Here is an 8172-nt window from a genome sequence, read left to right as displayed (position 1 = left end):
GAAAGAATTTTTTTCGATGGTTTTATTTGTATTTTGTATAAATTCTAATCTGAAATTTGCTGACACAACAGAGGGTGACTTCACCCCCAAAATTTTGGACTTTTTTTAAGTTTTCCATTCAATCTCGAGAACCTTGAATTTATCGAGATAAAGCATTATCTATATAATATTAATGATAATGAAATTTCCAATGAATTGACTGGTCGCGCAGGACTACTTTTTGGATTTTTTATCTGAAGTGTTCCATAAGATACACAACTTCGAATGTGCAAGAAATTTGTGATATTTCCCCCATTTTCACAGTCTCGCATATGCAACGTTGCGTATCTTGTGCAACACTTCAGTTAAAAATTCCAGAAAGTAGTCGAGGTTGTGATGAATTTTCTCCTCTTTTCACTCCCATGAATTATACTTCTGTTTTCAATACCGTTAAAAAGTTACAGCCAATTGAATGATGATCTCTATTTTCTCATTTTTCTTGCGATTGTACTGATATTAAAGAGTCTCTAAAATGAGTACAATACATGATAGAAACTTGCGATTAAATAAGAGAAAATTTCATGCTCTATAAGCTGCCTTAAGTTGATCTTGCATCACTGATTATATCGATAAACTGTCGAGACTGTGAAAATGAGAAAAATATCGAAAATTTCTTGATTTTCTGAATCAAACGTATCTTACTTGACGATTATATTTCTACAAAAATCATTCACCTCACATGAAAGAGGAGATTCTTTTAGTTTGCGATGTTGTTTATAATTGCATTCCCATTTCAAAGATATTAATATCATCATGAAACGCCTTCGAAATTAAAATAATTATTAGATTAAAATGTACATTACAATTTTACTTATCATTGTGCTTTTAAGAAAATTAGGTTGCAACAGCAAGGAAACTCAAACACAGGACAATTTAAAATTGAGCAAAGGAAATCAGAATAATAGTGGATGATGGAGTTATGATTTATTTTTGTCAAAGATTTACCTTCAAACTCATAGGCTTGAAATTACTAAAATTCCTGCATACATATTATCATCAATTGTATTTTTTATGCTTTATATTGAGTTACACTTTGCAAAATATAGCATTGTAAAGGTGGGAAAAAGTATTAAAATTAACTACATTAGGATATCTCTATTTAATACCTTGATTTTTTAGCCATGATTTAAAATGTTGACATAAAATATAAAAAAATCATGCCCCCCCCCCCAAAAATGTTGATGGCGCAAATTGCGCCATGCCCCCCCCCCTTGTGGGCACCCCTGGTCCTCATTGTAAATTTTCCTTGCACAATCTAATCCACATTATTTATAGTTTACCATTTATTATCCAAGTCAGAAACATATTATATATTGTATTTGTCTGCTCCTTTTGCTTCCAATTGAGTTGATACAATAAATTGCGAATCACCTAAAATAAAAATAATATGAATAAAGGCCTTCCTTCCTTCACATCCTCTTCTCTCACTTCCCAACTTCCCTTTGCATGCAAATTATTTTTCTCTTCCTCTTATCAAATTTGTTAACTTTACTTTTTTGTAATGTACGATTCTAAGATTTATTATGTATACTTATATAGGCACCAACTGGAAAACCTTCCGGTTTAATGGGACCTCCAATGTAAATATTTTGTTCAATAAAACTTGACTTGACTAAATATATCATCTCTCCCCTTCTAAAATAAATTACAAACACAACTTCTAAAGATTCATAATCCAAGGTTTTATTCAATTCTAAAGACTTTACATTGCATTACAATTTAACTTCATTACTTGATGAGAAACGACAAATATGATTCTACTTGTAATATCCTTTTCAGTTTTTTTAACACTCTCCCCTGTATAGATTTCATCATTGATTGAATGTGTTACTTTGTTTATATTATTTACCTGCTAACAAACCTACTAGCTGGGTAAGATATGTATAATTTTTACTTTTCTTGCCCTACTACCATAGGTAAAGAAAGTATTGCTTTCCGAAAAAATTAAGGTACCCCAATTTACAAATTTCTATACGTTTCAAGGTCCCCTGAGTCCAAAAAAGTGGTGTGTGTGTGTGTGTGTGTGTGTGTGTGTGTGTGTGTGTGTGTGTGTGTGTGTGTGTGTGTGTGTGTGTGTGTGTGTGTGTGTGTGTGTGTGTGTGTGTATGTGCGTCTGTGTACACGATATCTCATCTGCCAATTAACGGAATAACTTGAAATTTGGAATTTAAGGTCCTTACGCTATAAGGATCCGACACGAATAATTTCGATCAAATGCAATACAAGATGGCGGCTAAAATGGCGAAAATGTTGTCAAAGACAGGGTTTTTGCGATTTTCTCAAAAACGGCTCTAACGATTTTGATCAAATTTATACCTGATATAAGCTCTATCAACTGCTAAAAGTCCCATATCTGTAAAAATTTCAGGAGCTTCGCCCCATTTATGCAAATTTCGATTTTAGATTCCCAATTATCAGGCTTCAGATACAATTTAAACAAAAAAATCCAGGCGGAAAAGATTGAGCATGAAGAACTGTACAATTAATGTTCAGTAACATTTTCACCTAAAATTGAAAATAAGCTCGGAATTCGAGAAAATGTTATTATTCAATTGCAAACTGTTGGCAACTGTTGATTCTATTATATCATTCACTATGAAGAGATAGCAGACCTCGTGTGTCTCCAGCGTTATTGTCCTGTCACCAGCTGGCTCAGATATTTGAATAGTAGACTTGAGATGCGCGTGAACACTAGCGTCAGGTGATCAATTTTCATAACGGCAAGGAAAGTTGTGTGAGTGCGCCACACCAGATTTTTAATAAATGCTATTTGATAATATTCAATATTGTAGTGGAATATCATTCTATAATTCACAATCTAAGTTCATCAATTCCCATTGGAACTATATATATCTCATTTAAAACTGCTAAAAGATTCATGATATTGGAGCTGCAATTTTAATTAGAGAATCAGAGTCACTAAGAATCAATCAGTCTTCTGTTTGAGCTATTGAAATGTGTTTTATCATCTAGATAATAACTATTTCTGTGTTAATGGTTATTTTAATTGTGATTCGGATATCTCTCACTATCTTCCTTCTCCTTAATTTATTTTTCTTCCTCCTCCTTAATTTATTTTTCTTCCTCCTCCTCCTCCACCTTATTTTCTTTTCTTCCTCCTACTGCTTATTCTTATTATCTATCCTTTCTTCTTCTTATTCTGTTTTTATTCTTCTTCTTTTCTACCTCTTCTCCCTCCTCCCCCTTCTCCTTGTTCTTATTCTTGAACTAGTTCTTATTTTTATTGATATAATCGCAAACTTTTCCATCCACTTCTCAACAGATCAAATGCTAGCCAAAAGCCAATCCAATCCGGTTTGCAGATTTCATTCTAGTCTTCTCTCTTTTTTCTTCTGCGAACTACAAACTGCTATGCAAATCTTGCATCGACCCTTTGCAAGTCGACTATAATTATAATCGACCATGTAAAAGCACATCATGCTTTGTTGTGGCTTTGTTTGTGATTCACTTAGAACTGTCAGCATATTGGTTGACTTGGAAGCATTGATGTTATTATCAAATAATGCTGACAGTTTGGAGTGAGTCTCACTGTAGAGGATACTGTGTAGATTTGGTGCAGAATAAATTTTACAAAAAAAGTTGGTGTTTCAAACATGTACAATGTTGCACTCTCTCTCAAAAACATGATAACACTACTTAATGCTAGTATTATTTGGATCAATTTTATGCTCAACTTACAAGTACAGAAAATATAGCCTACTGTAAAAGAATTCTTCTAAAGAAATTAAATCCATGTTGAAATGAATACATTAGTAATGTTATGCACAGTAAATATACCGTACTGTAAAACTATTCTCCTATGTGAACGATAATGTAGGTAATCGTATCCCTATACCAATAGGCTACATTATTCTCTACATTATTTCCAACTATACTTGATAAAAATTGACATAATGAAATATCGTTGAATTCATATAATTTGGAATGGTGTTAATGATCGCTGGATGGGTTAAACAGTTTAAAGTGAATCAAATTATTATATTTGAGAATTTTATTATTATTATCATTTACTTAAACAAAAATGTAACCACACATAAATCTATTTGAATAAAGTAATGAATGGTCTCCCTGTTGAACTGCTTTATTTATGTTGTCTGTATTGGTTGAAAATGAGTGCCATTTACATTTAAATCTGTATGTGGAAGGATATTTATTTTATTTCAATAAAGTAATCTATTTCTGTGTTGCATATTATATCATTACCTCATTTATTGAGAATAGACAATGAATCCAACTTATACTTCTTCACTCCTTCTCTAATTATTTATATATTCTTCCTTCTCTATTTTTTTCGATGTCCTAAGACGATTATTTTTCATTATCCATAAATGACCTTAAGAGTTACCAGTGGATACAGATTCTGTAACAAAAATGTTTCATGAAAACATGAAAGAAAAACTGTTTTTTTTTTTGTAAATTATTTCCAAGCAGAGGGTGGTGCAAGGAAATTGGAACACTAACGACTGTATTCTAATTACTCGGCAATACAGTAACTATATTACCCAGTAATATAGTTACTGGATAATACAGTTACTGTACTCGGCACTACCCTCTGCTAGGAAGGAATTCAATATAACATTATTATAGACAAGCGTCATAATCTGTCTACACAAATCTGCAGAGAAAGCATAATTTTTTTGGTGAAGACCCAAAAACCTTGTAATCTATGTAGAGGGGTGAAGGTAATGCTGTATATACAACTGATTTTTATTCGATATCCATATCGTTCTGAATGAACAAAAACTGTGATTCACAGAAAACGTAATAGATTCTATGAATTATTCAACAAGGAAAAGTCGCCATATATATTATTATCTTTGATCTCCGAACTCTTTCCACCTTCTGGCTGATGTTTACAATGAACATTCACTTCAAACTGTCAGCATTGATTGAATAGTAAGCAATGATGTTATTTCTAAGGAATGCTGACAGTTTGGATTGAGTCTTCGTCTCTATCAATCTCAATGACACCGCGGAAAGCTTTAAATCATTAAGATGTAAGTTATGCATTTCATACTGATTTTATGAGCTTGCAATAGTTGCATGGTTTACGTGTTTTTTTTTTCAAGCAGAGTGCAAGAAATCACATTAAAACTTGATCACATTGAGAATTCTCAGAAGTTTTTCCAAAGAAAAGTCTTAAAAGAAAACTAGACTGACTCTGTACCGTGGAAAGCGTTGATCTATGTAATAAGTAATTTGATGAATGTAATTTATACATTTATCACTAAAAACGATAGATGAATTTACCAATAATACATGAGCACTAACACCAATAATGATTGTTGCTTATCACTTTCCTGCTATGTTAGTGGATTGAATAATAAAAAGGGACTTATAATAAGAAGAGGAGATAGGCTGAAAAAAGTTGATGGATAAATTAACATGACCACATTTTCAACGTTGAGACTTTCCTTTTGGCAACAAAATAATCCACAAACAAAATTTTATATAATTATTATATAGAATTAAGGTGGAATCTATGAATGATTCTAAAAATAACGATCAATAAATACTATTTTCTAATTATTCAAATTTTAAAAATTTTGTTTCATATTTTAATAAGTTTATTTATAAAAATTGGTTGTCAATTTAATTATAATCTTTCTATAAAAAATAATTTTGTTTATAATCTTTCTATAGGATACAATTTCTTATGTGTTCCAAATTGAAATGTTATTCTTTCAATGTGAAGCTTAAGTATTGCATTACAAAAATGAAACAATTAAACTGGCTTTCCATCTTAATAATTATGTAATTATTCACTTTAGTAGGCCTACGTTTAGTCTATCTAATTTGTTTTTTGATTTTTTTATTGTGTAGTTTGTATTTTATATATATTTTTTCAATTTTATTGTTTCATCTACTCATTTTTGTAGATGAAGTGACGCCACGTGATTTTTTGTAGAACAAAGGATCAAACCAGACCTCACACGTGTTTCTGTGTGCACACCCCAATTTACTGCCGTACTTCACAAAATCACCCAGCCCACTTGCAGAGCGATTTGGCACTCGGCCAACTAGCAAAATAAAGCAGGGTTCGAACTGAAACATGAAACATGTTCTGATGATTCTGAAACATGTTTTGATGTCGTTGACCGCAGCACAGAGCAATAAGAAGACAGCTGACCGCAGAAAACGAATCAGGAGTCATTGCACTTGTATGGATCAGCATGTTTAGGATATTGTTATCCTAATTAGCATTAGGAAATTGTTGCTAATAAGGGTTGGGATGTTGTTAAAGATGTGCATTGGGATATAATAATTAGTGCTAATCGCTATAATTGTCACAGAATGTTGAACCAAAATTGGTCTACATGCATCGTACATTTTGAAATGTTCATTAGTTGTAAAATTAATTTACAAATTGTACATTTTTTCCAACTATGAGATTATAAGAAACTTCAGAAAACCTGAAGAAAGTTGATTAATAGAACATGGAGAAACTTGATGCATGAATATCAACCACTAAAAAATATAATGACGATGAGCAGAATGACGTTTGAGTAGTATTTTGTATTTATAGTGTTTATTGACAATAAACAATATTTGTTTTAATATTTACTTATTTACATTGTACTTTGGTTTCAACTACCCAAGCGGTAAGCATTAAAGGTGTAGTTTTGTCGTGCGAATAATGGTTTTTAAAACATTCAACTCATTCAATCCAACAATATCTCGGCAAATAAAATTCAACGCCGTAAAAATAATCGATGTTGAACAAGGTTGTAAGTATACAATAAAATAAGCGATTTGCAGTTGTATTTTGCATGTTTTGAAGGAAGGATACAAAGTTGACTGATTCTCTACAAAATACAATGGAGTTTTCATATAGCTGTCACAAAAATTATTTCCAACCTTCGACTTTTAGTTTCCTGCTATTTCCTCTAGTAAAATGGGATTGTCAAGCTCAAATAAAAGAGTGCAGTTCAGGAAAATACTTCCTGGAATGATTTTATATAAGTGAGAATCATTCTCAAGTGTCAGAATTGGTTGAATGGGAAGTAGGCTATGAATGCTATTTATATGAAATGCTAACAGTTTAAAATGAAGCTCACAATAGAAAACAAATTTTCATGCATGTTCGTGGAAATTCCCCAAACTCAAAATTTATTTATAAAATTTTAATTAAATAACCTAAAATATCTAAATTTATAACATTGACTACTCCAGTTAATTATTATATCGTGAGTGAATTCAAATAAACAGGAATTTTCAAGAAATTTATTTATCTATGATTTATAAATTAATATAACCATCATTATTTATTTATTAGATTGCAGGAAACTAAAAGTCGAAGGATGGAAATAATTTCTGTAGCAGCTGTACCGTAGGAAAACTCAGTTTATTTTGTTGAGAATCAGCCTACTCCAAGAGCTAAAATACAGCATTTGAAAGTATCAAAATATATTCTCAAGTTTTTATTGGGCCAGTTGAACATAGAAGTTACGGTACATATAGCCAAGTTACAATATTCACATTGAAGAAACATACAATAAATTGCACAGGTACAACAAATACAATAGACAATAATAAATAAAACAGATCAGATAAGTCAGATAACTAATGATATTTATATTAATTTATAAATAATAAATAAAAAAAATCTTGGAAATTCTTGTTTATTTGAATTCACTCACGACATTCTGTTGAAATACTTCATTTATCAATGATTCTGTTAAGTATTCAGTATAAATACAAAACAGAATTTGAATTCAAATATTTGGAATACGTACAGTCACATTTAAATAAATTTTTAGAGCAGGTACTACAATGTTTTTTTTTACAGTCTCAAGAGATCTAAAAACTGGGCATAAGTCTAGATCATCAAGGAATTATGAGAAGAAAAAATATATAGAAACATTAGCATAATATCTCTTCAAAGATTGTAAGGAGTTGAACAAACATTGAATGGAAGTTTTTGAAAGATCAGTATCATTGAACAAATGTAACTTACACGATATTACTCACGATACAGGATTGAAATTCAGAAGATCAAGAACATCTACCTGCATACAAAAATATATGAATTGGTACAGAGCTTTCTTGGCAACGAGAAATGCTACAAATCAACATAATAACAAATTGTTTCAGAGTTTCCATAGTTTAATA

This window comes from Nilaparvata lugens, chromosome 4, assembly GCF_014356525.2.
Source record: "Nilaparvata lugens isolate BPH chromosome 4, ASM1435652v1, whole genome shotgun sequence".
Classification (NCBI taxonomy): domain Eukaryota; kingdom Metazoa; phylum Arthropoda; class Insecta; order Hemiptera; family Delphacidae; genus Nilaparvata; species Nilaparvata lugens.
Note: the sequence above shows the minus strand (reverse complement) of the source record.